Source organism: Stegostoma tigrinum, chromosome 19, assembly GCF_030684315.1.
Source record: "Stegostoma tigrinum isolate sSteTig4 chromosome 19, sSteTig4.hap1, whole genome shotgun sequence".
Classification (NCBI taxonomy): Eukaryota; Metazoa; Chordata; class Chondrichthyes; order Orectolobiformes; family Stegostomatidae; genus Stegostoma; species Stegostoma tigrinum.
This window is the reverse complement of record NC_081372.1, coordinates 51,206,713-51,233,486: the sequence shown is the minus strand read 5'-3', so window position 1 is coordinate 51,233,486 and position 26,774 is coordinate 51,206,713. Positions and strand designations below refer to the sequence as shown.

The 26,774-nt window shown below is 42.3% G+C and overlaps 1 long non-coding RNA gene across 4 annotated transcripts in view; it reads right to left on the bottom strand.

Moving 5' to 3' along the window:
• Window positions 1-14,655: 14,655 nt before the first annotated feature.
• Window positions 14,656-26,774, bottom strand: part of LOC132210753 (uncharacterized) — a 49,030-nt gene continuing 36,911 nt past the window's right edge. For 2 of the 4 annotated variants that reach the window (XR_009446942.1, XR_009446941.1), the window contains 2 exons: window positions 25,504-25,670; window positions 14,656-15,666 (listed from right to left, as the gene is read on the bottom strand). This is a non-coding gene — a long non-coding RNA (uncharacterized LOC132210753). The remainder of the gene's footprint in view (window positions 15,667-25,503; window positions 25,671-26,774) is intronic. The other 2 variants (XR_009446943.1, XR_009446940.1) reach the window with 1 other exon arrangement.

Sequence of the window (26,774 nt, the reverse complement as noted above, 5' to 3'; positions counted from 1 at the left end):
TTTCTCCACAAACATTGATATTGCTGACTGTGCAATTTTGCATCATAATCAGAATTAATGACCCACACTATTCACTCTGAATAGAACTGATGTGGTGCACATTCCCACCTGCTGGTGCTCTAGCATATTACAGATGAAGATCACATTTTGTAAGATTGAAATGTAACAGCAGAGGAGTAGGAGTGGTTCATTCAACCCGGCCAGCCAGCCTTGCCATCCAGTTAGATCATTGCTGAACATCACCTCAATGACCCTTTCCTACACCCTAAGATCTATTGATATAATTAGTCACCAGAAACATGTCAATTCCATATTAAACATGCTCAACAATTGAGAGTCCAAACCCTTTAGGTACAGAAATCCATCGACGCACCACCCTCTGAATGAAACAGTTCTATTCATCATAGGTTTAAATGGTCTACCCCTCATCCTGAGATTATGTCTCCTGTTTTTAATCTTGCTTGCCAGGTAGAGCATAATATCTACATTCACCCCGTCACACTGTGTTGGATTTGTATTTGCTTCAGTGTGGTCACTAAGGATTCTTTACAACTCTAGGGAATACAGACCGGGTCTTATCAATCTCTCCTCATTCAACATTCTTCCTTTTCAAGCAACTAATCCAGTGAACTGCCACTGTACTCGTTCTATATCCAACCCTCTTCATCATTGGACTAAAACTACTCAAAACTCAAAAAGCGAGCTCTCACCAAGGCGACATATAATTACAGTAAGACACCTTTATTCCTCTATTTTTTCAATGAAGCCCAACTTATAATTAGCCTTCTCTAATTACTTGCTGTGTGTGCACAGTAATTTTAAGTTAACAAATCATTCAGGACCCTTTGGACATTCTCATTTCTCAAACATTCAAAACCAAGAATTATTCCACTTTTCCACTTATTATACCAACTTCACAACAATTCACATTATGTTCCTTTTGCCATTTTCTAAGCCATTCACTTAACATGTGCAAATCCTAATGAAGACTCCTTGTACGACTGTCATAATGTACATCCCCACCTATTTTGGTATCATCAGAAATTTTGAAAATACAATTTGACCACAACCAAATCTGTGATATAGATCATGAACAACTGTGGAACCAATACTTATCCCTGAGATTCCTGCCTATAGCAGTCTGCTATCCTGTGAATGTTTAATCCATTGAGGGAGGTGATACCCTCATGGTATTATCACTGACCTATTAATCCAGTGATCCAGATAATGTTCTGGGGACATAGGTTCAAATCTCTCCAAGGCAGATGGTGGAATTTGAATTCAATAAATATCTGGAATTAAGAATTTAATGATGACCACGAATCCATTATCGATTACCTGGAAAACCCATCTGATTCACTCATATCCTTTCAGAAAGGAAACTGCCACCCTTACCTGGTTTGGCCTACATGTGACTCCAGAACACACGCCACCCAACACCATGCCCCTGCATCACATGCACACATATGAATATACTGTGTTCTCCTCACATTTGGTATTGCATTTTCTAGCTACAGTGACCAATGATTCACCAGGATTGCTTCTACAAAGCTCATTCCACCTACAGCCTTGAAAATGTAACCATTACAGTTTCCTCAATCAAAGAAGTAGTGACACAACGTTTTCTTAGTGCAAACACACTAAAACTATCTTTTGATGCTTATGTTCTTGATTTGTTGAAGTCTGCCCAACTTCAGTCTACCTTTTTGGTACTTGGCATACCTACCCACGTTAACAAATGCTTGTCTAACTCAGCCCTGGGCTCCCACTCCTTCTCTGTGATTAACCAAGTAGTTCAAGAAGCCTAGGACCTTGAGGACTGTATAATATTCTCCGACCTGTCCATTCACCATCTAACAACTTTCTTTAGTATCAGAGATAATAGGAACTGCAGATGCTGGAGAATCCAAGATAATAGAATGTGAGGCTGGATGAACACAGCAGGCCAAGCAGCATGTCAGGAGCACAAAAGCTGATGTTTCGGGCCTAGACCCTTCATCAGAGAGGGGGATGGGGTGAGGGTTCTGGAATAAATAGGGAGAGAGGGGGAGGCGGACCGAAGATGGAGAGAAAAGAAGATAGGTGGAGAGAGTATAGGTGGGGAGGTAGGGAGGGGATAGGTCACTTCAGGGAAGACGAACAGGTCAAGGAGGTGGGATAAGGTTAGTAGGTGGATGGGGGTGGAAGAACAGGTTAGGGAGGCAGGGACAGGTTGGACTGGTTTTGGGATGCAGTGGGTGGAGGGGAAGGGCTGGGCTGGTTGTGTGGTGCAGTGGGGGGAGGGGACGAACTGGAATGGTTTTGGGATGCGGTTGGGGAAGGGGAGATTTTGAAACTGGTGAAGTCCACATTGATACCATTAGGCTGCAGGGTTCCCAGGCGGAATATGAGTTGCTGTTCCTGCAACCTTCGGGTGGCATCATTGTGGCACTGCAGGAGGCCCATGATGGACATATTGTCTGTGGAATGGGAGGGGGAGTTAAAGCGGTTCGCGACTGGGAGGTGCAGTGTTTATTGCGAACCGAGCGGAGGTGTTCTGCAAAGCGGTCCCCAAGCCTCCCCTTCCCCTGCAACCGCAGGAAATGCTACACTTGCCCCCACATCTCCTCCCTCACCCCCATCCCAGGCCCCAAGATGACTTTCTACATTAAGCCGATGTTCACCTGCACATCCGCCAATGTAGTATACTGTATCCATCGTACCCGGTGTGGCTTCCTCTACATTGGGGAAACCAAGCGGAGGCTTGTGGATCCTGCACTTCAAACCAAAACCAGCAGTTGTGTACTCTTTTGGTGAACTTCTCTTGCTTTATCTGGGTCTGATTCTGGTAGACTTGCCATATTATGCAGCTTTCACATGCATGGCTAACATCTAGTTTCACCTGTTTACTGTTAATATTCTGTTCCTTATCTATCAACAACTGAATAGTTTTGGCCTGGTCTTTGATAACCATTATTCCTGTGAGTAGTTGGTTAACTGTATTTCATCCCATCTGGCCATTTTGTTTGTCCACACAGATTTCATAGCAGGGCTCAGACTGTCTCCTGGAGGTTCTCTTCCTTGGATTATTTGTATGTCCAGAGCATTTACAACTGATGTCCCAGTAATTGACTGATTAGTAAGACTATAAAACCAAAAGAACAGGAGTAGGCTGCTTAGCCCCTTTGAGCCTGCTTTGCTATTCAATGGGATCATGCCTCATTCCTCATGTCCATATTCCTGTATTTTATCGATAATCCTTAATTCACACTTGCAATGTAAGCTTTGGAGCTTCCTATCACTTGAGGCTTCCTGGCATCAGCAAGCTCTTTTAAAAATAGTTTCAAGACCAAGTGCATGGTTAACAGGGGCCCCTATCTCCAGCAGAGCTAAGTCATTAAAGTTCACTACAACCACGAATATTTTATTGATCCATGTGGTCATAGAGTAGAAAACGTTTGTCCTTCAACACCCATGTGTAAGCCTATTGGCATGCTTAGAACACCTGGCCATGCCAACTGGCTTACAAAGGAAATACTTAGAGTTTATGCTATCACCAGGGTATATTTTGGGGGATCTGCTCTGGTGCAATACACTTATATACAGTTCCATTACTTGTCATCCAACCTGGTCCCATAGAGGGCCTAGTTCTATCCCTAAAGTCACTGTTTCTTCTGACAGCCTCATTGCTTGCCTTGTGTTCCTAAGAGGTTAAGCCAGTTCGAGTAGCTTGTAAGCTCATTAAAATTGTAGGCAGCCTATCGTCGCAGGATCTTCCTGTTGCTAGATGGCCCGAACCCAGGCAGTCTTGAAAGTTCAGTTCATTCTTTCCACCATCCCAGAACTTTGGGGATGGTAGGATGTGTTGAACTTCTGTTTTAACCTCATTAGTTCTCTTTTACCACTTTTCTGGTAAAATGGGCTCCCTCATCAGAATCCATCTGAATGGGGGCTCCTCACCAGGGAATCACTTCCTTGGCTAGTATCCTTGCGACTGTGTTTGCAATGCAAACATGTTTCTTGAAAGTATCTACCCATCAGGCAAAGTGATCCATTGTAAGTAAACAGTAACCCTTAGCATGGAAGGTACAGATGCTGTAAAGCTTTCTCAATGGTTTCTCAGGATCTCCTTGATCTGGATTGATTGGGTATTTTAATGTTAATAGCCCTCCCAGAAGGTGTTGCCTGCAGGATATATATGGCTGGCAATATTAGCCATTGCTAGTTTTGCTGTAAGCTGGTTATCATGACAGTCTTGCATGGTGATCAATCCCATGATGGAGTCCAATTAGCATTTTCCTCATGCATTCTAATGCTGCAGTGGTTCTGCTATTGCTGCAAAATTGGGTATAAAACTTTGACAAAGATTAAAGTATCCCAGAAACTTGATCACCTCACCTTACAGAAGTTGGGCATGAGGGAATACTTCCCATTTTCCTGAATGAGCGCAGCTCCAACAACACTCAAAGCATCACATCATCTAGCACAAAGCAGACTGGTGATTGGCACCACATCCATTAACAGTCATTTCCTCAATCAACAACTTCATAGCAGTAAAGTGTACCATATACAAGATACCAAGCCTCCATAGACAGAGCTTCTGAACCCCTGACCATGACTACACAAAAAGATCAGGGCAGCAAAAACATGGGAAAGCCACCACCAGCAATTTTCCCTCCAAGCCATTTACCATTCTGAAGTGGACATATATCTCCATTCCCTCAGTATCATGAGTATAAATCCTGGAAGTCCCTCCATAAAAGCATTGTGTGCCAACTTGCACTAAATGGGCCACAGTCACTAAAGACAGTCAACACATTGTCAAGGTCAACTAGAGATGGGTAATAAATAATGTCCCAGCTGGTAATAGTAACATCCTGTGAATTACAAAAAAAAGGTTTCTTCAAAATGCGAATGATTTGATCAATGCCAGTCAGACGTTAACTTCAGGCAACTCCAGCTGATAGCACCTAGCTACATCTTTATCTACATGCTAGACAGGTTTCAAGAACTACCTGCTTATAGTAAAACCCACATACAAAGAGTTTTCTGATCGGATGATGGAATCATAAGTGTTACAAGAAGCATTTCCCATGCTGGGTTTTCAATGAGTGGCTTCTCTATTTAGGAATCTTGCAGATTGGCTTCTTGGTCCCTGGATCTACAGGAATCCATCAGTGCCTGTGTATTGTAATATCCTCTGTACATAACAGACCTATCTTACCCTACCTACCTCATGCTCCACATAGGGCCTCTGTATTCGGCGTCATGGTCTAATGAGTTCCAACTGTGAGATGCCATTCAGGTCCATACTTGATGCCTGGAATGATCTGGTTGCATAAAAAAAATCAGGGTAACAATGACATTGAAGACTGGAGTCAGGGGGACAGCTATGGAATCTGTGACGCATTGAGGCATTCTGGGTTGGAGCACAGATGGCCACAACCATCATCCTGGATTGCAGCAGGTTACAAGTTATTTACCAGCAGTGGACTCAATGGTGGTACAATTGGCATCAAGTGCCATCATTTTCCCCCTGTAGTTTATCACTGTGCCCCTCTGGCCTCCTTTTGACCAGGTGGGTGCTTCTCTGAAGCTCATCTTCCAATCTGCCTGGATGAGAGTAGCCTGCAGTTATCTGAAATCCTTCAGTCATTTTTTTATTCATCAGGGCTTCCTCTACCAACCTCTGTTGCACAAGTTGTAAAGACAGTATCTTTTAATTTAGTTTATATTTGATAGGGGATTGAAATGAGAAAAGGGCTCTTTAACAGCAAAGAACTGAGGAAAGAATTGCTGCACTTTTAAAAAGCAAATTACTGAAAATGATTGTAAGTGGTGTTTATACTGCTGCCTTGTTCAGACAGCAGGGGAGAATGTCTGTAAAATGGCAGGCATGAGTGAGTATTTACATTGTGAGACCTGGTGGGCATTACAGCATTCTGAAGGAGTTTTCTTCATGAAGGTCCAGCCTCAATCACCTCCAACAGCTCATTCTGATCCCATGATAATTGCAGCAGATATAACATCCAGCCTTTTATCTCCTCCTTCCTCACTGTTCAAGGCCCTAAACACCCCTTCCAGATGAAAGAGTGATTTACACATATTTCTTTCAATCTGATCCACTCTATTCACTGTTCAAAATTAAGTCTCCCGTACATTAGTAAACCCAAACACAGACTGGATGACCATTTTGTGGAACATTTCAGTACAGCTCATAAGCATCTCACTGAACTTTCAGAGGCCTGTTATTTTCATTCTCCACCCTGCCCTTTTTTGGGCAAAAGAAAGATCTGTGATACAATGGAAGACAGGAGAGATTATGACAGAACAATCAGTCTTTAAGAGCCAAAGAAAATTGAGATGAGGCAAAAAAAAGAAAGAAAAATGTGCCTCGATTAGGTGTGCTGCTGGCTGCAACAAAATTTTTTTAAAAATTGAAAAGGTAACAGTAAAGAGGACAGTGTGAAATTGAACACAATATTTGAATCCAGAAGGCTATAGAATGCCTAATTGGAAGCTATGTTTGTTATGTTGAGCTTCTTTGGACAGTGCAGCAGGCTAAGTGGATGTCACACTGAGGGCAGGGTGGAAAATTAACATGACACATCACTGAAGGCTCAGTGATAACAAAGTGTAGAGCTGGATGAACACAGCAGGTCAAGCAGCATCTTAGGAGCAGAAAAGCTGATATTTCAGGCCTAGGCCCTCAACACTTTGTTATCTCGGATTCTCCAGCATCTGCAGTTCCTATTGTCACTGAAAGTTCAGCAAAATGGTCTTCCAGTCTGTGTGTTCGATCTTCACAATGTAAGGAGATTCTAAATTGTTAGAATATAGAACATAGAACAATACAGCGCAGAACAGGCCCTTCAGCCCTCGATGTTGCGCCGACCTGTGAACTAATCTAAGCCCCTCCCCCTACACCATCCCATCATCATCTATATGCTTATCCAAGGACTGTTTAAATGCCCCTAATGTGGCTGAGTTAACTAAATTGGCAGGCAAGGCGTTCCATGGCCTTACCACTCTCTGAGTAAAGAACCTGCCTCTGACATCTGTCTTAAATCTATCACACCTCAATTTGTAGCTATGTCCCTTTGTACAAGCTGAAGTCATCATCCTTGGAAAAAGACTCTCACTGTCCACCCTTTCTCATCCTCTGATCGTCTTGTGTGTCTCTATTAAATCCCCTCTTAGCCTCCTTCTCTCCAATGAGAACAGACCCAAGTGCACGTCAAATGTAAGTAATCACCCAGGTAATCATGCATTTCCATTCATTCCAACACACCATAGTCACAATGCAAAATAACCAATTGTTTCAACATTTTTTTTAACCTATAGATCAGGTTCAAAAGTGTACACTAGTACAAACACGGTCTGACAGTCTCCAGATAAAAGTAACCATTCTGCAATTATGCTATTAAATTTGAACAGTGATCATCATTCTTTGAATGGAAATATATTTCACAGATCCAAAATTTTCAGTTTGATTCATCTGAGAGCACTTTCATCAGATTCAGATTATAAAATGAAGCCCCACACAGGAACTGAGAACATAATTTTGGGTGATAATCCCATGAAGGCCTGAGGGAATTATATTCCAATACAGGTGCTGCTTTCAAATAAGATGCTTAACCAAAAAACAAAATCCCCATAGAATATTTAAAGAACATGAAGCTCTCAGTATCTCAGCTAACATTTATTTCTCAATCAGGACAGCAAAGACTGATTATTTGTTGATCTTTAAACTTACTGTGCACAAACCTGTACAGCAATGCTGATACAGATAGATTTTTGGGTATTAGAAACAGACAAAGAACTTGGTAAAGTTACCACTTCAAAGACCCAAAGTCATTTATTTTATTCTGTTTGCTGTCTCTCAGCCGGGCAAGAAAAATAGCAGCACAAAAAAGTGGGCACAACTTGTGGTATCGTACATAACAATGGGAACAGAGCGGTCAGTTGTTATCACAGAATAGATGGAATAAGGAAAAATTACTGGGGGAAAGTGGAGGGAAGCGGTTTTGGGAAGAGGAGATTAGTGCAGAGGACGGAGTGGGGAAAGACAGGGGTTATGCCACCATCATAAAAGCAACTGGTGCATACATGACTAGCTTGGGTCATGTTTGTGTTTTTTTCTCGAAAAGGTTCTAACTTGCCCGTCCTGATTGGATGCAGGGCCGAGATGGGGTGTTAATGTTGACGCCTATACTTTCTCAGTAGCAATGATACCTGTAATTCAGAAGGAATTAATTCACTATAAAGCAATTTCGAATGCCCAGAGGATGTGAACGACCTACATAGTTCTACAATATTTATTTTGATTGTAAAAAGGAAAACAGTAACTAGTATTTCGACAAAGCTTATAATCTGATATTCAGGTCACTTCTGTTTTATCCAGTCCATTAACACTCTTGACACAAAGATACAGTGCAGAAGCTACATAGGAAGAAGTAAACACTGGCTTAATGCCAAATGTTAATGTAACTGAAATCATTCAGTATTGCACCGTTTTTAAAAGATTTAATGTTTATTTCAAAAATACAAAATTTATATACATCACTCAATAATTTGAAAAATATTTGTAACTTGTGCTGTGCGTTGTTTCACTCTGTGATGTTATTTCCCCAACAAGCCCTTCTGGTGAAGCCAGGATAAGTACTGTAGGTAAAGAAGCCCTTCCACTTTCTAGTCTAATTGAAGAAGTACATTCATGTAAGCCAGTTCACTATTTATTTATAAATCTACTTACTCTGTGGAGATAATGCTTAACTTTTTCCCTTCCTACTTTATTTTGGGGACCAATGTACCTAAGATGGTGACTTGTCGGTGAACTTTATAGACTTATCACTGTCCTTCTATAATTCTGTACTTGAGTATGTGCTAATAAAATCTTAATCCAAATTTAAATTAATTCAAATCTTCACGAGTTAGTACAGAATAATTTATCCCACTTCACTTACAACTAAGTCTTGGGTTTCTCACAGGGTGCTCAGATCTCAGATTGCAACAGTTCTCACTAAAGCGCTCATGTAATTTCTGGATTGGGTTTGAGCTGTTGAACTGAATAGCTGCCTCTGTGCTTAAATACTATGAAGTATGGAACACCAAACAAGCAATGTCCTGACTTAATCTACATGTGAATGCCTATTCAGCAATGTGCACATGTTGACTGATTTAATGCCGACAGTTCTTTGAAACGGAATGAAGAATGAACTAAATAATAACATGACAGTAATTAGCTCAATTTCTTTTCATTGTGTTTGAGGGTGCATTTTAAATGTTTGATGCAGATGGTAGTGGTGACATTAGCAGTAAGAATTTGGTTGAAGTGCTGAAAATCCTGGGTCAGAAACCCACCAGAGCGGAGTTACATGCCATCGTTGAGGAATTGGACAGCAATGGTGAGAAAACATTTCTCAATTATACTTAGTAATTCCATGTTTTTTCAAACGTCAATTCATTCACAAGTGTTCATGGTTAACAACAGACAGATCTTACATTTCAGTGTGCTCTCATCTTAGGAGGGAGCACCATTGACTTCGAAGAATGCTTGGTCATGATGGTGAGGCAGATGAAAGAGGAAGCAAAAGGAAAGTCCAAAATAAAGTTGGTGGAAATTTTTTAATGAATTTTATGCATGAGTTTGATGATTCCCTACATGCATAGAGCATGGCAATGCAGAAATTCTGTTTTGAGGCAATCATTTCTCCAGTGTACACATTGTAAAATGAAAGACCTTGCTCAAAGAACAGCACAACAAACAGAAAAGCACACCCATTTGAAGCTAAATGTGGAGTCGGGGGAGCTGGCTAGCTCAGTTGCCTGGACAGCTGGTTTGCAATGTACAGTAATACCAACAGTGTGGGTGTCATTCCTATACCATCTGTAGCTGCCATGAAGGATTCTTCTTCTCAACACTCAACTGAGGCACCGTGACTGTCAGGTTAAACTTACCAACACTCAACTCTCTTTAATAAGAAAGCAGTCCTATGATCTGGTGAGACTATGGTGAGCTCACTTTTATATCAATGTTTTAACAATGAAATATATCTATTATTATCATCTGAAATGTAATAGAAAATCTCTCTAGGTTTAGCAGTATATAAAACTGGAGGTTATGTTTCGAGTCCAGAAAATGTCACTGGATTAGCGAGCCAGTGGTTCACTTTAATGCTCCAGTGACAAAGGTTCAAATTGCATCCTATCACCTGGTGAAATAGAAAAGTCAAGTAATAAACCTGGAACGTAAAACCAGTGTCCGTGGTGTCTGTGACAACTGTCATTGATTGTTGTGAAAACCTATCTGGTTCACCTGTGTCCTTTAAGAAAGAAAATATATCATCCCTACCTAGCTGGCCTAAATGTGTCTCCAGACCAACAAAAATGTGTCTGATTCTTTGTGCATCTGAAATGGCTCAACAAGCAATGCTGTTCGAGAGCAATTCGGCATGGGCAACAATGCTGACCTTGTCAGCAACACCCAGATCCACGTAAAAACTATGGACAACATAATAAGAGAAAATCAATAAAAGATATTGAGAGAAACTTTCATGACCAAAAATATGGATCAAGAGAGAGTGCAATTCAAGATTATAATTGGAATTGAAAAGATACTAGATAAATTTGAAAGGATTACAATGACAGGTTATTTTTAATTGCTTTCAGAGTAGAAGGCATAATATTCAATTCAGGTCATGAGTAATTTCAGACATTGTGTTGAAGCTGTAGAATACTTGGAAGGAACAGTTGACTTGGATGTAGGGTTTCTGAAGGTCTTTCCTGAGGTATTTATGCATCATATTTAGATCTGTTGTACTCCAATGATTAAAATGGATTACTGTGATTAGATTAAGTAATGTAAATTTCCAGGCTGAAAGACAGTGAAATGAGGTCAACCTGTTCTTTTCACAGGTAGCAACATCTATTTTGCTAAGGCAGGTAGCGATGCTGGGTTCATTCTTTTCTTGCTGCTTCTATGGACTCTGATGTTTTCATTGCATGTGCTGAGTTGAGAAACATCTTCAGCTTCTAAGGCGAAGCCTGTTTCAGAAAAAGAAATTAATGAAATCATAACAGAGGGGACAAGAATAATGACAGCAAACTTGTGTTTGATGGTATGGAGACATAATAAAATTATTAAAATTTGTTGGTGATGTTATATTGGGTTACGAATGAGTACACTTAAAATATATATGTTTTCAATCAACTATCTTCTCTTTTGCAGAATGGGCGAAAATGTTGGAGAAGGTCCAGTGAATGGCTAACATTCCTAAGCAACCCATTGCTTTCTCATTTCTTACAGAAACATTTTGCACCCCTCCTATACAAAATTAATTGTTCCTATTATTTTAAGGCATGGCCCTGCTTCCAAGATTGCCAAGCATAAATGATTCAACAATTTAATAAATTGCACATTATTGCCCTTCTGCAGCCAATTGATCATATAATTGAAATACAAATGATGATTGCAACAAACTCAAAATCTGTTCAACAGAACTAGTGCTCTACATGTAGCAGAGAGCTTCATAGCTGCTACAGCTCTGTTTTAGTGAAGAAGAAGCAACTTTCTTATATGAAACTCTGAACATAGCACAATGTATTCAAAACCCTTTCCTAATAAAGTTAATGTCATCTTTTTCAGTCAGTTGCTGTCATATTGCCTTTAGTAAATGATATAGATTCTCTGGATTTTTATTCTCTATTTTCAGGAGGTGACAATGCTCAACTATCTCCTTCAACAGCAGTTTATGTCTTGGCACCAAAACTATTTACACTTACATGGCACACATTTCATGACCACAGGATATCTCAGCAGGTGCTTTAACCAGTAATGTATTTTTGAAGTGTAGTCAGCAATTCATGAAGGAAACATAGTTACCAGCCTGCATACAGCAAACTCCACATGATTAGATCAGAGATAACGGGAACTGCAGATGCTGGAGAATCCGAGATAACAAGGTGTGAAGCTGGATGAACACAGCAGGCCAAGCAGCATCTCAGGAGCACAAAAGCTGACGTTTTGGGCCTAGACCCTTCATCAGAGAGGGGGACGGGGAGAGGGTTCTGAAATAAATAGGGAGAGAGGGGGAGGCGGACCGAAGATGGATACAGGAGAAGATAGGTGGAGAGGAGAGTATAGGTGGGGAGAGGATAGGTCAGTCCGGGGAGAATGGACAGGTCAAGGAGGCGGGATGAGGTTAGTAGGTGGGAAATGGATGTGCGGCTTGAGGTGGGAGGAGGGGATAGGTGAGAGGAAAAACAGGTTAGGCAGCCAGGGATGGTTGGGCTGGTTTTGGGATACAGTGGGGAGAGGGGACGAGCTAGGCTGGTTTTGGGATGCAGTGGGGGAAGGGGAGATTTTGAAGCTTGTGAAGTCCACATTGATACCATTGGGCTGCAGGGTTCCCAAGCGGAATATGAGTTGCTGTCCCTGCAACCTTCGGGTGGCATCATTGTGGCACTGCAGGACGCCCAGGATGGACATGTCGTCTAAGGAATGCAAGGGGCAGTTAAAATGGTTCGCAACTGGGAGGTGCAGTTGTTTATTGCAAACCGAGCGTAGGTGTTCTGCAAAGCGGTCCTCAAGCCTCCGCTTGGTTTCCCCAATGTAGAGGAAGCCACAACGACTACGGTGGATACAGGTTACCACATTGGCAGATGTGCAGGTGACATCTGCTTGATATGGAAAGTCATCTTGGGGCCTGGGATAGGGGTGAGGGAGAAGGTGTGGGGGCAAGTGTAGCAATTCCTGCGGTTGCAGGGGAAGGTGCCGGTGTGGTGGGGTTGGAGGGGAGCGTAGAGCGGACAAGGGGGTCCCGGAAAGAATGGTCTCTCCGGAAGCAGAGAAGGGTGGGGATGGAAAAATATCTTGGGTGGTGGGGTCGGATTGTAAATTTGGAAGTGTCAGAGGAAGATGCGTTGTATCTGGAGGTTGGTGGGGTGGTATGTGAGAAGTAGGGGGATTCTCTTTTGGCGGTTATTGCGGGGGCCGGGTGTGAGGGATGTGTTGCGGGAAATGCGAGAGACACGGTCAAGAGCGTTCTTGAACACTGCAGGGAACATCCCTCACCTTCGTGGACCTCTCTGTCTCCATCTCAGGGAACCAACTAGAAACTGATGTCCACTTCAAGTCCACTGACTCCCACAGCTACCTAGAATACACCTCCTCCCACCCACCCCCCCTGCAAAAATTCCATCCCCTATTCCCAATTCCTTTGCCTCCACCGCATCTGCTCCCAGGATGAGGCATTCCACTCCCGCACATACCAGATGTCCGTGTTCTTCAAGGACCGCAACTTCCTCCCCGCAGTGGTCGAGAACGCCCTTGACCGTGTCTCCCGCATTTCCCACAACACATCCCGCCCCCACAATAACCGCTCAAAGAGAATGCCCCTCATTCTCACATACCACCCCACCAACCTCCGGATACAATGCATCATCCTCTGACACTTCCGCCATCTACAATCATACCCCACCACCCAAGACATTTTTCCATCTCTACCCTTCTCTGCCTTCCGGAGAGAAAACTCTCTCCAGGACTCCCTTGTCTGCTATACACTCCCCTCCAACCAAACCAAACCCAGCACCTTCCCCTTCAACCACAGGAAGTGCTACACTTGCACCCACACCTCCTCCCTCATCCCCATCCCAGGCCCCAAGATGACTTTCCATATCAAGCAGATGTTCACCTGCACATCTGCCAATGTGGTATATTGTATCCACTGTAGTTGTTGTGGCTTCCTCTACATTGGGGAAACCAAGTGGAGGCTTGGGGACCACTTTGCAGAACACCTCTGCTCGGTTCGCAATAAACAACTGCACCTCCCAGTCGCGAACTATTTTAACTCCCCCTCCCATTCCTTAGACGACATGTCCAGCCTGGGCGTCCTGCAGTGCCACAATGATGCCACCTGAAGGTTGCAGGAACAGCAACTCATATTCCGCTTGAGAATCCTGCAGCCCAATGGTATCAATGTGGACTTCACAAGCTTCAAAATCTCCCCTTCCCCCACTGCATCCCAAAACCAGCCCAGCTCATCCCCTCCCCCCACTGAATCCCATAACTAGCGCAGCTCGTCCCTGCCTCCCCATCCTACTCTTCCTCTCACCTATCCCCTCTTCGCACCTCAAGTCGCACCTCCATTTCCCACCGACTTACCTCATCCCGCCTCCTTGACTTGTCCAGCCACCTCGGACTGACCTATCCCCTCCCCACCTATACTCTCCTCTCCACCTATCTTCTCCTCTATCCATCTTCGGTCCGCCTCCCCCTCTCTCCTTATTTATTTCAGAACCCTCTCCCCATCCCCTTTCTCTGATGAAGGGTCTCAGCCCGAAACGTCAGCTTTTGTCCAAATGATTAGATCATCTGTTCTTGTGAAGATTTGAGGAATGAATATTGGTCTCCCCTGTTCTTCTTTCAAGTCATGTCCCAGAATCTACAGATGGCAGCTGTCATCTAAAAGACAAAATATAGTAGAGTGCAACATTTTCTTAGTATTGCACTGGCTGGTTGTCAGCAGCTCCTAATTTCAGAATAGAAGCCACAAGTTTGCATTCACAGACAAGAGTGCTTCAATCTGAGCCAATAGCTCAGTCTACAGCACAAGAAGCTGTTATTGGTACAGTTGACTCAAATAATTGTTATGAACAAACATTTGTACAGTGATGTTTAATGTTATATGCAAAGACAAGATGGCAATTGTATCACACAGTTTAGAGCATGAAACAGATCCCTGAAATCATGAAACAAGAATGATAACAATGCACATATCACCATAATTAAATGGTGTTTCTAAAGTCAAATCTACTCTACTATTCAATTAAACATTAGCAAAAGAAAAATTAAGATAAGTTAACATGGAATTCAATGGTATTACAACACATTGTTTCCAGGAATTTTAACATTGGGATTACTAATAATGTTTGTAACTTGTTACTTTAACTTATAACATGAGTGATTTGGTGTTGTTTTACTTCAGAAAAGATGAGCCAGAATAAGCAGATGATTTGATGCAGATTTATAAAAATGACAAGTGTGGCGCAGTGGTAATGTCTCTATCTCTGAGCCAGAGACCCAGATTCAATTTTGTCTGTTTCAGGGTTCTGTCATTGGATTTATAAACAGGATGGTTCACAAATCAAGAGCTGGGCACTCATGGAACACTTATAGAGTCCCTAATCCTAATTCAGAAGGCTCGAGTTCAAGTCCCAAGATGTGTGTGATAATGTGGCTGGACTGGTTAAAAGCATTGGGTTATAGCTTGTGGTGAGCTATACTTGTTACTTGTTTTGTTACAAATAGTTAATTTGGTGGAGGGGCACTTGTGGTACACGTCCATACCTCTGGGTATTAAAGCCTGGATTCAAATCCCTTCTGTACTGGAGAATTGTCATATTTGGTTAGGGTCTGACCATCAAATATGCATACTGAGGTTTTGGCTGATTGCACCCCATCTTTAGTTATTTCAGAAACTCATCATTGTTTTTTTTTGTTTGTACTTTACCTCCACATTCCTGATCATCAGGGGAAGTGCACAACAGGTTGGCAGAAAAGTTGAAGGGCCTCCACATAGACCTGCCGGTGGACCTTGCTAAGATTGCCTCTAACTGCCCTTGGAGGGGGTTGTAATTACAGACTGTCAGCCTTTCTTCCACAATTGTATCCACGCCTGGGTTTACCTGGACAGGGAACATTCAGTATCTACTGTTATCTTTAAAACATTTCAATGTCAGTGAGCTCCACCGGGGGAAAGGTGCATTATTGCCCCCTGCAATAATAGTTTGACATGACTCTGAGTTTTCCTTTATTTTTGATGCCACCATTTCACTAGTTTGGCAATTTTTGTCTTTATTTCAACTAAAAAAATAGCTTGGTTCTGCCCCACTTTGAGAGGGGTGTAGGTGAGGTGTGGGAAGGGAGTGGTGTGGTGTGGAGGATGCTTTTGGACAGGAAAAAGATCGAGAAGGGAAAGGAGGAATCTGATGCTTCTGCTAATCTATAGGTTGATAATAATGTATAGTAATCTTGTAAATTTCTGAAATTCTTCTGCTGCCTAATTCTCTCTCTAGATTTCTGAAACTCCCACTTATCATATCTTGCCCTTTTCATTTTAAAACCTCAAAAAAAACAATCTCAGTTGCATAATTTGTCAAGATACTGATCATAGCCCAGTTTAAAGGGAACCCATCACAAAGGAATAGCTTTGTCTACCCAAAGTAGATAGCTCAATATCTGATAAAGCAAATTCCCCTTTCCTCCCACTCCATGCTCTGAAACAGAAGTTTACTTTTTAAATCTGTAGATGCCTTCTTTGTCCTTTAAGGTGAAGATGATTACATACGTCATCTGGGGTTTTTGCTAACAGCCCAGTGAACACATACATTGCTGCTTAGGCTAATCTGGTTTGCACCCAGAAGGTTCTGCTGCAAGTAGAGCAGCACACTGCAGATTGAGGTTTGGAAGAGTTGCTGGCTCAGGGCTTCTGCTCCTTGATTTTCTATCACTTGCTATGAACTTGCTTTTGAAAGAGACCACAACATTCTCTTCAACAACAACAAAGACAGGAATTGCTAGAAAATCTCAGCAGCTCTGGCAGCATCTGTGGAGAGAAATCAGAGTCAACATTGCTGGTGCAGTGGCCATTCTTCAGCACTTACTTGATTGTGCCAGGTCAGCTGTCTTATGCAAATTCTTCCTAGAACTTGAAGCTAAAATCAAAAATTTTCAGTGAAGCCTTTTAAGTGCCCTTGTAAGGCTTCTGTAGCCTTCTGTAGTGCACCGCAGTCTCAAGTTGTCCATAAAAGAGTTGCTTCCCGAGCAAGTGCCAGGTATTCCTGGACGACATCCCAGCATTTGGTGTGAATACTTGGCATTTGAGCTGAGTGATGACTGTTTTTTTTTCTGCCATCTATCATCAGAAGCTTCTGCATGCCAGTCATGTCAAAGCTTTCTTTCATGGTTATATCCATATCTCTGTGTCCTTGCAGAGGGATCACATATTGTTCACTGGTAGGCATCAAGTTTCTCAGGTTGATGGCAGGGAAGGGCTGATGCCCATTGTTTCCCACCTCGCGTAATACTCTTCTTTAACTCTAGTTGGCTGCTTTTGTGTCCATTTGAACAAAACAAAACAGGGTTCTGCTAAGCATGTTCAGAATGTAACAGCCAGTACAGTCATCTGCACTGCAATGTGGTCACCCTGCTGTAGGAAAGACGTTGTTACACTGGGTAGGATGTAAAAAAAATTACAAGGATGTTGCCAGGACTGGAGGGTTTGAGCTTTAGGGAGTGGCTGAATAGGCTGGGAGTTTTTTCTGTTGCGGGTCATAGACTGAGGGGTGACAATATAGAGGTTTATAAAATCTTAGGGTTCATAGTTAAAGTGAAGAGCCAAGGTCTTTTTCCCAGGGGAGTCGAGTCCAAAATTAGAAGGTACATGTTGAGGGTGAGAGGAGAAAGATCAAAAAAGGACCTGGGGTGGGGCAGCTTTTTCACACGGAGCATGGTGTCAGTATGGAATCAGCTGCCAGAGGAAGTGGTAGAGCTGGGTAAAATTGCAACATTTAATGGATGAGTTGGACTAAAGTGACTGGTTCCATGCTGTACGACTCTGTGACTCCATGACACTAGTCCCAGATGAGATGAAGGAGGCAAGCTCCCATATTGCAACCGTATCCTATTGTCTGGAGCTTCTGATCACAGATGTAAAAATTTCTATACCTCTCACACCCACAACAAGGAAGATTGATGCATCAAGTTAAGACCTGAGATTGGAAGAAAGTGCCTGGAAGGCTTTTATTGTGTAACAAAAATTTCAGGTGTATTCTTGTATATATGGTGACATTAAATATTTCTGTTTGAATTTGGCAAATCTCAGCAGTCACTGAATTATTGCTTTTGTTCCTTGATTGTTAAGTGTAGCTCTACATGTAATGTATTTTGTTTCTGTAGCTTGAGATCTCAAGATATCTTTTGTATCGTGTTTAAAATTTATAAGAGGTCATATCTCCGTGTGCAAAGAAATACGAAAGTGCAAATGTGACTGAGTTAAATGCCTGCATCAGTTTAAAAAAAAATGTAAAGTTTAATTGCAGATGTAGTTGAAATATTCCGCATTGAGATCTTGTCCTGTTACTCTGACTCTCCCAGGTAAGAGTCTTGCAGTGAAGTGTGAATTGATCAAAGGATTGTGATCTCGTCGTGATCTGTCCGCTTTCAGGAGCTGACAGTGATAACTTTTCTTAAAAAAAAAGCTGCAAAACGTTCAGTTGAAGTCAGAAATGTTAAAGGGGTCCAGTGAGAATTTACCTTAGTTTTTAATTACAGTTGTAGAGAGAAGAATTAAAACAAATGATGTCACTTAATTTCACATCACAAGAGCTCTGGCATGGCTGAAAGAATAAAATCAAACTGTAAAAAAAATTTGAAAGCAAAGGCAATCCAGAAGACACGGGAAAGGTGGGCAAATTTTCTGCTAGATATCTTGATGGCCTTACAAGTTATCCGAAAAATCAATAAGGGGCCCACACCATTTGAATGAATGACCAGTTGAGCTGAGCAATTGCTCGAAAGAATAAGTACGAGTGGGACGGATGCAGGATCATTTAATGGTACAGACTGTGAATATGCCGGGGAACTAAGTAAAGAGTTACACATGATTCTGAATGAAGTCAAGGACAGTCAGGTGGCTAACAACATAGAGCGAGATCAACAGTTTGTCTCTCGGTCCCTGTGCTTATCAATGTAATGATAAAGGTGGGGCCAGAGCACAGCGGATTCCAGTCACAGAGTCCTTGCCTTTTTTGAGGGAATGTAACAGGTGATATATGTGTGATTATAGATATGAAAATGTGGAGTGGATGGAAACACTAAACACAATTAAAACTGGATGAAAATTCTATAGATCGTAACAATGTCCCCCAACTGGTGGGGGTCAGCCTTAATACTGTTACAGGGATTTGTTAGTCCTCGTGACACTTGAGGGGCCATGGGAGGTGCTGACAGTGAACACAGAAGATAACATGTGCTGACATCCTGGGCAATACGTTCAGCTGCTCATGGAAGGGACAGGAGAATGGATCGGATGCAGCAACATTCGCTATTCACCGTACTCATTATAGTGCAATCCACGGGCAATGGCACTATCATTATCACCCTAGAAAGACAGGGCAGTGTGAAACTGGGAATATTCCTGACAGTCGGGAGTTTTATTCACTGGATGAACTAGGTTCTAAATCTTGGAATGGTTCTGAAGAGAAGCTCGACATCGGAGGAGTACGTAACCTCATTACATGGTCAGGAATTTGGTATTCTGTGTGTGAAGTTAATGTAATGTATATAACTCCACCCACTTTCACCACAAAAACTAATAATGTAGGGCCATCAATACAACAGGCGAGGGGTGGACTCGGCTCCCTGTGTTTCTGTGGAAGTCCGGCCTTATCGGTCAGTAATGTCAAGAATTCTGTGCACATTTAATCGACAGACTGGGGATTCTTAGTACTTGTGGAGATCATACACCTCCCGATTATCCAAAAATGGTGGAGCCCTTCCCAGACAGGTTAGTCAGGGTTGGAAAGGGAAAGCGTTTACAAGTGACAATGGTGCCTTTAGGGAAACCTGTGATATCCCATAGATTCTTACCTTTGAGATTCTGAGATATATTTCAGATGATAACTATTCAAATGCTTTTGTAATTCAGAACATAATTCCTACTTTTGCCCTTGATTTGGAAGGTGGTCTTGACTTACTACAGTTTACAACTCACGTCCAAGTTACAACTGTTCAGTTAGTACGGCAATTAACATATTTATAACTTTCAAAACACACAACTGTGCAAAAGGACAAATCTAAATAGTTAAGTTTGTGGCTGTTCTAATTCGACTATGACCTTGTAAAACTAAATTATGAGCTGGATGAAAGGAAACACAGTCCCCCTTCCCACCCAGATCAGTTAGATATGAATCACAACCTTGATGTTCAAGATAGCAAATTGAATTCCCAGAAAGCCCGGTCAAAGTAACAGCAGCATTGATAAAGTCGAAGTTATAGATGCGATGGACTTGATTTTCCAAGTGCTGTTTGATAAATTGCCACATAAAAGATTACGACATAAATTAAAAGGTTACGGTGAAGAGGGTGGAATATAAGTATGGATAGTGATTGGGTGGCTAACAGTGAGCAGAAGCTTATATCAGACATTTTTTGGTCGGCAAGTTGTAACTAGGAGAGTGTCACAGAATTAACAATGTACTTTTTAAAATAAATGATAGATGATGGAAACGTATGTGTGGTAGCTATATTTGTTGATAGCGCAAAGATAGGTATGGGAATAAATTGTTAGGAGACCATAACATATCTACAATCGGATGTAACACCAACTGACTGGGCAAAAATTGGGAAATGAAGGAATGTTGACTAATTTGTATTGCAAAGATGGGTAGAGTACATGTGAATTAGAAGGCAAGATACTAGAAATTGTTTGTAAAAATGATAGGGAAGCATTGCATGTTCCCTTAAATAAATGATGGGCTTTTCTAAGCTTGGAGATTAAAAATGTCTGCAAGCAACTGCAGATGCACAGACAGTTCTGAAATTGAAACATAGCCATCAATTGGCTGCGTGGTTGGCAACCTAGGCATGTTTTTGATGTTAAGGTAACCAGCTTGAATATCAGCTAATTAATTTCAACCAGGCTCTAAATACGAAAACCCAATTAAATTTAAATCTGATGCTGTTGACAACCTAGGACCAATCCTACTATAAGAAAATTGACAGGTCTTCGAGGGTATTTAAGAAGAGGATTTCTTTTGCAAATCAATGTAAGAGCGAATTGTCATCAGAAGAGTAAAACACTGGCTCTCACAGAAATCTTTAGACTCTCTGATTAAACACCATCTAAAAGGTACCATGGCACTCTTAGATAATATTCCTGACATGAGGATTCAACAAAGAAATAATTCATAACTGTAAGAACAGCAGAAAAGGCATGGAACATCCTGGTGGATGCATCCTGGCTGTAGTTTTGGGAGTGTAAGTTTTAGTTTGTTTTCCTTAGTACTTTGATTCATTGAAGTGTGATCTGTATTTATTGGAACAGCATACTATTAGAACTTCGTTTTGTTCAGGATTAGACCATAAGACCATAAGACAGAGGGGTGGAAGTAAGGCCATTTAGCCCATCGAGTCCACTCTGCCATTTAATCATGGCTGATGGGCATTTCAACTCCACTTCCCTGAACTCTCCCGTAGCCCTTGATTCCTTATGAGATCAAGAATTTATCGATCTCTGCCTTGAAGACATTTAACGTCCCGGCCTCCACTGCGCTTCGTGGTAATGAATTCCACAGACCCACCACTCTCTGGCTGAAGAAATGTCTCCTCATTTCTGTTTTAAATTTACCCCCTCTAATTTTAAGGCTGTGCCCATGGGTCCTAGTCTCCCCACCTAACGGAAACAACTTCCCAGTGTCCACCCTTTCTAAGCCATACATTGTCTTGTAAGTTTCTATTAGATCTCCCCTCAACCTTCTAAACTCTAATGAATACAATCCCATGATCCTTAGCTGTTCATTGTACGTTAAACCTACCATTCCAGGGATCATCCATGTGAACCTACTCTGGACACACTCCAGGGCCAGTAAGTCCTTCCTGAGGTGTGGGGCCCAAAATTGGGCACAGTATTCTAAATGGGGCATAACTAGAGATTTATAAAGTCTCAGAAGCACATCACTGCTTTTATATTCCAACCCTCTAGAGATAAACAACATTACATTCACTTTCTTGATCCCAGGCTCTACGTGCAAGTTAACTTTTAGAGAATCCTGAACCAACACTCCCAGATCCCTTTGTACTTCTGCTTTATGAATTCTCTCACCATTTAGAAAATAGTGTACGTCTGTATTCTTTTTTCCAAAGTGCAAAACCTCGGATTTGCTTATGTTGAATTTCAACAGCCATTTCCTAGGCCACTCGCCCAAACTGTCTAAATCTTTCTGCAGCCTCCCCAGCTCCACAGTACTACCTACCTGTCCACCTATCGTCGTATCATCGGCAAGCTTCGTCAGAATGCCCCCAGTCCCTTCATCCAGATCATTAATATATAAAGTGAACAGCTGTGGCCCCAACACTGAACCCTGCGGGACACCACTTGTCACCGGTTGCTATTCCAAAAAAGAGCCTTTTATCCCAACTCTCTGCCTTCTCTCAGACAGCCAATCCTCAATCCAAGCCAGTAGCTCATCTCGAACACCATGGGCCCTCACCTTGCTCAGCAGCCTCCCATGAGGCACCATAGCGAAGGCCTTTTGGAAGTCTAGATCGATAACATCCACAGGGTTTCCCTTGTCTAACCTACTTGTTACCTCTTCAAAGAATTCTAACAGGTTTGTCAGGCACGACCTCCCCTTACTAAATCCATGCCGACTTGTTCTAACCTGACCCTGCACTTCCAAGAATTTAGAAATCTCATCCTTAACAATAGATTCTAGAATTTTACCAACTGAGGTTAGGCTAATCGGCCTATCATTTTCCCCCTTTTGTCTTGATTCTTTCTTAAACAAGGGGGTTACAACAGCAATTTTCCAATCATCTGGGACTTTCCCTGACTCCAGTGACTTCTGAAAGATCACAGCCAAAGCCTCCACCATTTCCTCAGCCACTTCCCTAGGAACTCTAGGATGTAGCCCTTCGGGGCCAGGAGATTTAATGATTTTTAGACCTTTTAGCTTTTCTAGCACTTTCTTTTTTGTAATGCCTACCATACTCAACTCTGCCCCCGACTCTCCCTAATTGTTGGGATACTTCTCATGTCTTCTACGGTGAAGACTGACACAAAGTACTTATTAAGTTCTTCAACTATTTCCTTATCTCTCATCACTAGCATTCCAGCATCAATTTGGAACGGCCCAATGTCTACTTTTACCTCTCATTTGTTTATTATGTACTCAAAGAAACTTTTACTATCATTTCTAATATTACTAGCTAGCTACTTTCATATTTGATCCTCTCCTTCCTTATTGCTGTCTTTGTTATCCTCCATTTGTTTTTGTAGCCTTCCCAAACTTCTGATTTCTCAGTGCTCTTGGCCACTTTATAGGCTGTCTCTTTTTCTTTGATATATTTCCTGACTTCCTTTGTCAGCCATGGCTGTCTAATCCCACCCCTGGTAATCTTTCTTTTCTTTGGGATGAACCTCTGTACTGTGTCCTCAATTACACTCAGAAACTCCCGCCATTGTTGTTCTACTGTCTTCCTCGCTTCGAGTCGATTTTCGTCAATTCCTCTCTCATGCCCCTGTAATTACCTTTATTTAACTGTAACACCATTACATCTGATTTTGCCTTCTCTCTTTCAAACTGCAGACTGAACTCTACCATACTATGATCGCTGCCTCCTAAGTGTTCCCTTACTTTCAGATCTTTTATAAAGTCAGGCTTATTACGTAGTACTAAGTCCAGAACAGCCTGCTCCCTTGCGGGCTCCATCACAAGCTGTTCCAAAAAGCCATCCTGTAAACATTCCATGAATTCCTTTTCTTTGGATCCACCAGCAACATTATTCACCCAGTCCACCTGCATATTGAAGGCCCCCATGATCACTGTGACCTTGCCTTTCTGACATGCCCTATTTATTTCTCGGTGCATCTTGCGCCCCTGGTCCTGATCACTGTTAGGAGGTCTGTACATAACCCTCATTATGTTTTTTTCCCTTTGTGGTTCCTAAACTCCACCCACACAGACTCCACATCCTCTGACCCTATGTCATTCAGTGCTGTAGATTTAATTTCATTCTTAACCGCCCCCTCTGCCCACCTCCCTGTCTTTTCGATAAGTTGTGAATCTTTGGATGTTTAACTGCCAGTCGTGAACTCCCTGCAGCCATGTCTCTGTGATGCCTACCACATCATAATCATTCAAGATGATTTGTGCTGTTAATTCATCTACGTTGTCGCGAATACTACGAGCATTAAGTTAAAGTGCCTTAATGTTAACTTTCTTATCATTATTAGAGACATTGGAAATCCTAAAATGTCTTCAGCTATTGTTCCTTTTTGCTGTATTCCTAGTCTGCCTCGAGCTTAAACCCACCTGTACACATGCTATCTTGTTCCTTATCTTTCCATTTAACTCCATACTCCCTGTCACTTTCACTTCCCCTTCCCCCCCAACTCAGAAGTTTAAAGTCCTACTGACCACCCCATTTATCCTTTTCTCTAGAACAGTGGTTCCAGATCGGTTCAGGTGGAGACCATCCCAACGGTACAGATCCCCCCGGTTCCAAAACTGATGCCAATGCCCCATGAAATGGAATCTCTTTTTCCCACACCAATCCCTTAGCCACGTGTTTACTTCCCTAACTTTCTTTTCCCTATGCTAACTGGCACGTGGCTCAGGCAGTAATCCGGAGATTATGACCCCTGAGGACCTGTACTTCATTTTCTTTCCCAGTGCTTGATAATCCCTGAACAGGTCCTCTACCCTAGCCTTGCCTATGTTGTTAGTCCCAATGTGGACTACAACAACTGGATCCTCCCCCTCCTGCTCCAATATCCTTTCAAGCAGGTTGGAGATGTCCTGCACCCTGGCACCGGGCAGGCAACACACCATGCGGGACTCCCGATCCGGCTTGCATAGGATACTATCTGTCCCCCTAATTGTAGAATCCCCTATAACAACTACCAGTCTTTTTGCTCCACCTCTTGAATGACCTTCTACACCACGGTGCCATGGTCAGCTGGATCATCCTGCCCACAGTGTTTTCCCTCATCCATACAGGGAGGAAGAATCTCATACCTATTGGTCAAGGTCAAGGGCTGAGGCTCCAGCACTCAACTCAGAATCCCCCGACCAGCCTCACTTACAGTCATACCACGTTGTCCCTGAACACTCATTGAATTTGAATTACTTAATCTACCGGGTGTGACTGCCTCCTGAAACAAAGTGTCCAGGTAACTCTCCCCCTCCCGGATGTGCCGCAGAGTTTGAAGCTCAGATTCCAGATCATTAATTCTAATCCGGAGTTCTTCCAGCAACCAGCACTTGCTATCGTTCACAATGGGATCAGCCAGCTCCCGCATCATACAGCTACAGCACATCACCTGTCCAGCCATTACTACTTATTTAGTTAACTTTTACAATTTATGTATTAAATAATTTCTAGTACTTCCCTGCTACTGCCTTTTTCAATTAAGCAATTAAACTTTTAATCAATCACACGATACACAAGAAATATAAATTGAAAAGCTTTACCTTAACAACATACAAGAGTCCTTCTCGGTTAGAGCTCCCGCTCTTCCTGCTGCTGGATCAGAAATGGAAGGCTCCGCCGGTCAAGGTAGGTATTTTCTAATCTTTAAAGCAGAGACTTACCCACCTGTAGGCTGCTGATTGACGCTCCCGCTCTTTCCGCCGCGAGTCTGTGGACTCTTAATTAGGTTAGAGGAGCAGGGTGGGAGGGAGACCCTACTGTGTAGGACTTGGGGCTTTGAGGTAAGCGCTTAAATAGCAATCGCTTACCTTCCCAACTGCCTCTCTGCTTCGACTTCACTTCCGTCCAGCTCCCGCCACTCTCTACTGAAAAAAGGGCCGCTGGCTTCGAAGTAAGTGCTTAAATAACAATCACTTCCCTTCCCAACTGCCTCTCTGCTTCAACTTCACTTCCGCCCAGCTCCTGCTGCTCTCTGCTGAAAAAAAGGCAAAGATTAGTTAGTAGTTAAGAGGGATTTGTCTGGTCTGTTAGTAGGTCTGTTAATTTGTTCATTGTTAGATAGGTAAATCATTACTTGTTTCGTATAAAGTGAGTTTCAGGTATTTCTTTAATTTAAACTCTCCTTTATAACAGATTGGGAGACGAAAGGCAGGTTTTAGCATTTTTCCTCAGAGAAATTGGGAACTGCAGATGCTGGAGAATCCAAGATAACAAAGTGCGAAGCTGGATGAACACAGCAGGCCAAGCAGCATCTCAGGAGCACAAAAGCTGACGTTTCGGGCCGAGGCCCTTCATCAGAGAGGGGGATGGGGAGAGGGTTCTGAACCCTTTCCCCATCTCCGTCTCTGATGAAGGGTCTAGGCCCGAAACATCAGCTTTTGTGCTCCTAAGATGCTGCTTGGCCTGCTGTGTTCATCCAGCTTCACACTTTGTTATTTAGCATTTTTCCAGTTTCTTTTAGCAGATTATGAGGTGAGGTGAGCTTTTCTGATTGTTTTGGTTTTAATTATCAGAACGGTTCAATCTCCTCACCCAAACAGATTGGGGGCTCGAGTCCAGGATCTGGTTGGTTCATGTATGGGATCTGAACAGATCTGAGTGGATTTTGACAGATTTGAAAAGATTTGAGGTATGAAAGGCTCCAGCAGATTTAAACAGACTTGGGATTTAGTGTCCTAGGTCTTTAAATTACACTTAGCTGACAAATGGAAAATCTGTTTAATTTCGGTTCTGTTGTTTAAATCAAAAGTCGGGGGAATGGCTCTTAACATTGCTAAAGAGGTTCTGGAGTTCGAGGATGCTTCCCAAATTTGTCAAGGAAGTTTAGAAGGACAAAGCAAACAGGTTAAATTTGGATTTAACAAGGGATAAGGGAAAAGCTGAAATTCTGAAAGATTTAGTCAAGCATTTAGGTATAACTGAGAAACATTCAAGTGCAGTGGAGTTAGAAAGATTAAATTGTAAATGAGACAACTGGAGTTACAGGACAAAAGAAAGGAGGGAGAGTTTGAATTATGGTTAAAAGCAGAAAGAAAGGGAAATAAGATTTCTAGCTAAGACAGAAGGTAGGGAAAAATGT